Source organism: Protomyctophum bolini (assembly GCF_963924005.1).
Source record: "Protomyctophum bolini genome assembly, chromosome: 3".
NCBI classification, from domain to species: domain Eukaryota; kingdom Metazoa; phylum Chordata; class Actinopteri; order Myctophiformes; family Myctophidae; genus Protomyctophum; species Protomyctophum bolini.
The window spans coordinates 32666456-32671455 of record NC_137864.1 but is presented as its reverse complement, the minus strand read 5'-3'; positions in this window follow the sequence as shown (position 1 = coordinate 32671455).

Sequence of the window (5000 nt, the reverse complement as noted above, 5' to 3'; positions counted from 1 at the left end):
AAATGGTAACTAATTTTTCAACCGTTTTTTGACGGGGGTTGGCTTGTTGTGATTGTGTCGCCCCCCTGGGGGCGTCTTTGGGGGTCTCAAGGTTCAGGGACCCCCAGGGACCCCCCAGGGACCCCCAAATGGTAACTGTCATTTCTCAACCGTTTTTGATGGGGGTGGGCTCGTTGTGATTGTGTCGCCCCCCTGGGGGCGTCTTTGGGGGTCTCAAGGTTCGGGGACCCCTGGGGACCCCCCAGGGACCCCCAAATGGTAACTCTGTCATTTCTCAACTGTTTTGGACGGGGGTGGGCTCGTTGGAATCGTGTCTTTGGGGTCTCAAGGTTCAGGGACCCCCAGGGACCCCCCAGGGACCCCCAAATGGTAACTGTCATTTCTCAACCGTTTTTGACGGGGGTGGGCTCGTTGTGATTGTGTCGCCCCCCTGGGGGCGTCTTTGGGGGTCTCAAGGTTCGGGGACCCCTGGGGACCCCCCAGGGACCCCCAAATGGTAACTCTGTCATTTCTCAACTGTTTTGGACGGGGGTGGGCTCGTTGGAATCGTGTCTTTGGGGTCTCAAGGTTCAGGGACCCCCAGGGACCCCCCAGGGACCCCCAAATGGTAACTGTCATTTCTCAACCGTTTTTGACGGGGGTGGGCTCGTTGTGATTGTGTCGCCCCCCTGGGGGCGTCTTTGGGGGTCTCAAGGTTCGGGGACCCCTGGGGACCCCCCAGGGACCCCCAAATGGTAACTCTGTCATTTCTCAACTGTTTTGGACGGGGGTGGGCTCGTTGGAATCGTGTCTTTGGGGTCTCAAGGTTCAGGGACCCCCCAGGGACCCCCAAATGGTAACTGTCATTTCTCAACTGTTTTGGACGGGGGTGGGCTCGTTGGAATCGTGTCGCCCCCCTGGAGGCGTCTTTGGGGGTCTCAAGGTTCAGGGACCCCCAGGGACCCCCAAATGGTAACTGTCTCATTTCTCAACTGTTTTGGACGGGGGTGGGCTCGTTGGAATCGTGTAGCCCCGCTGGGGGGGGTCTTTGGGGGTCTCAAGGTTCGGGGACCCCTGGGGACCCCCCAGGGACCCCCAAATGGTAACTGTCATTTCTCAACTGTTTTGGACGGGGGTGGGCTCGTTGGAATCGTGTCGCCCCCCTGGGGGCGTCTTTGGGGGTCTCAAGGTTCAGGGACCCAAATGGTAACTCTGTCATTTCTCAACCGTTTTGGACGGGGGTGGGCTCGTTGGAATCGTTCTCAGGGTTTTGGAGGTTCAGGGAACCCCCGGGACCCCCCAGGGACCCCCAAATGGTAACTCTGTCATTTCTCAACCGTTTTGGACGGGGGTGGGCTCGTTGGAATTGTGTCGCCTCTCTGGGCGCATTATCAGGGTTTTGGAGGTTCGGGGACCCCTGGGGGCTCCCACATGGTAACTCATTTTATGATAGATCTTTATTGATGGGAGGGAGAGACAGAGAGAACCATTTATATTCATCTGCATATTCTTCTTACTATAGCTCTCTCTCTCTCTCACACACTTTTCAGATATCACTTGATATGGACATTTAACCAAGCGATTCGCCCTAGAGAACTTTGGTTCCTACCTAAATAAATAACTGAAAAATACTGCACTGACTGACACAGAGGCAGTTACATTAGTGTTAGAGCTTTGTAACATGATGGGTAATTTGTATATGCAGGTGTGATTTATTGGCGTGGGTGTACATAGGCTATAGCTGTTGGGATTTATATTTAAGTGTAGGAAGGAGGAATATGCATTCAACTGGGTACTGTAGATGTGCCCAGAGAGGCAACACGATTCCAACACGGGCTCGGTGCTTGCACCGATGTTATTCAACATCTACATCCACGACCTACCCCTAACAACATCAAGGAAGTACGGCTACGCAGATGACCTGGCAATTTTGCTCAGCAAACCAACCTGGGAAGCAATAGAGGAAGGCCTCTCTGAGGACATGAACATCCTGTCTTCATACCTGAAGGACTGGCGCCTGAAGCTCAGTGTTGAGAAGACTGTGGCAACAATGTTCCACCTCTACAACAGGGAAGCAACCCGTTGACAATGGTTGACAACGCCCGGTTAGAGCACCAGTCCTCCCCGACATACCTTGGAGTGAAGCTCGACAGAACTCTGTCCTTTAAGCAACACCTGGACGGCGTCAAGGGAAAGACCACCGCCCGTGCAGCACTGATAAGGCGTCTAGCTGGCACGACATGGGGAGCGTCCACGAAGACGCTGCGCATCTCCACCGAGGCCCTGGTGTTCCCCACCGCTGAGTACTGTGCCCCAGTCTGGAGCCGTAGCCCTCATGTCCAAAAACTGGACTGTCTCTGGATGCCTACGAGCCACTCCAACCAACCAACTGCCAGTCCTTGCTGGAATCGCCCCCGCAGAGGTCAGGCGAGAAGCAGCCACACTGGCCCTTGCTCGCAGGGCTCAGCTGAGCGAGGCCCACCTCCTCCACGGGGTCGTCACAGAGACACCACAGCGCATGCGTCTCAAGTCCCGGCGGCCCTTTGCCACACAGGCCCAGGAACTGCTCCATACAACACCAGCCGACACCTCCAAGGCTTCCTGGGTGAAGGCAAGATGGAGGGACCAGTGGAAGGCAGCAGAACCATCCAGGCTTCACCACTACATTGAGGATCCCACAGATGTTCCTGGCCAGCACCTCCCCCGCAAGGAGTGGACAACCCTAAACCGCCTGAGGACGGGTGTCGGACGCTTTGGTGCATCTATGCAGAAGTGGGGTCTCACAGACAGTGCCCACTGCGAATGTGGGGACCCATCACAGACTGTTGAACATGTGCTGACCAGCTGCCCTATATACCGGCCACCGAATGGTGACCGTGGGCTAATTGACCTAGACAATGACACACTGGACTGGCTTGCTGCAACGGAGCTAAAGGTCTAAGGACATACGACAGAAGACCCCCGTTCAAAACGGTTGAGAAATGACAGAGTTACCATTTGGGGGTCCCCAGGGGTCCCCGAACCTTGTGACCCCCAAAGACGCCCCCAGGGGGGCGACACAATCACAACGAGCCCACCCCCGTCAAAAACAGTTGAGAAATGACAGAGTTATCATTTGGGGGTCCCTGGGGGTCCCTGCACCTTGAGACCCCCAAAGACGCCCCCAGGGGGGCGACACGATTCCAACGAGCTCACCCCCGTCCAAAACAGTTGAGAAATGACAGAGTTATCATTTGGGGGTCCCTGGGGGTCCCTGCACCTTGAGACCCCCAAAGACGCCCCCAGGGGGGCGACACAATTCCAACGAGCCCACCCCCGTCCAAAACAGTTGAGAAATGACAGAGTTACCATTTGGGGGTCCCTGGGGGGTCCCCAGGGGTCCCCGAACCTTGAGACCCCCAAAGACGCCCCCAGGGGGGCGACACAATCACAACGAGCCCACCCCCGTCAAAAACGGTTGAGAAATGACAGTTACCATTTGGGGGTCCCTGGGGGGTCCCTGGGGGTCCCTGAACCTTGAGACCCCCAAAGACGCCCCCAGGGGGGCGACACAATCACAACAAGCCAACCCCCGTCAAAAAACGGTTGAAAAATTAGTTACCATTTGGGGTCCCTGGGGGGTCCCGGGGGGTCCCTGGGGGTCCCCGAATCTTGAGACCCCCCTATTTAATATTGGCTACTAAAATAATGAATTAGTCAATTGGCCATTGAGTGGTTGTTTTATGACAAGATATGGATATATAGCTAAACTTGTAAATCATAAACTTATATATATATATATATATATATATATCATATATATATATCATTATAAAATAATGAATTAGTCAATAATGCCATTAAGTGGTTGTTTTAAGACAAGATATGGATATAATAGCTAAACTTGTAACTCATAAACTTATACTTATACTTATAACGTAGCCCCAGACAAACATGGCAACCTCAGTTGCCAGGCAGACTTATGGAGCTTTTTGATTGGGTAGAGGAAAAGGCCTCACGTGATTGGCTCTCAGCCGTCATGTGATTTTTGGCAGTGATATCACTGGTGAACCAAAAAAACCATCTGTAACTTAGCTTGTTTTTTTTTCTGTTCGTAAGTGATTGGCTCTCAGCCGTCATGTGATTTTTGGCAGTGATATCACTGGGGAACCAAAAAAAGCATCTGTAACTTTTACGCATTTTTCTTTTACAGATTGTTTTTTTACGCATTTTTCTTTTACAGATTGTTTTTTTACGCATTTTCTTTTACGAACACACAGATAATATTGGCGTGGATCTGAGCCCATAGAAACCCTAATTGCTCCTGAGGTTGGTGCCTTGCATGGTTTCCTCTGCCGGTTCGATCGGTGTGTGAATGTGTATGTAATGGTGAATGTAATGCACAGTAAACATGTAAAGTGCTTTGGATGCATGTATACTGTTTAACGATGAACTGAAATTACAAAAGTGGAAAAATAATTACTTAAAGGAGTAGTTCACTCAAAAAATAACTTATTTTATATCAATTACACCACACGAAGCATGTAAAATGTAAGAGTCGGTCTGCTTAAAATATAGTTGTTCCATTATGCACATTTGAGATGGTGTATGAGCAATGCACCATTGGTAATGCAATATAGATTTTCATTTCAAGGTTCAAAGGTTGAACTTTCATGTTAATTAATGTTCCACAATGTTGCACTTATTGTAGTGTATAGTGGAAAGAATGGATTCTAAGGTCAAATGAGAAGGCAATGTAGCTTAACGTAACATATAGTAGGCCTATAGCTACCACGACGTGGCATGACAAGACAAGACATGGCATAACATCGAAGAAGGGATTCTGCCATTTCAGTTACTGATAAGTAGAAGCAGCAGAAATAGAAAGTACAAAATCCAGTAACAAACGTAGCGGAGCAGAGTTCCCATCCATCAACCGGTGGCTATTGTTGTATAGCACCATTCCTCTGCGCTACAGCGCTCACCACAGTGGAACGGAAAGCAAAAACATGATGAATGGGACTGTAGCTTTCTAAACAAGT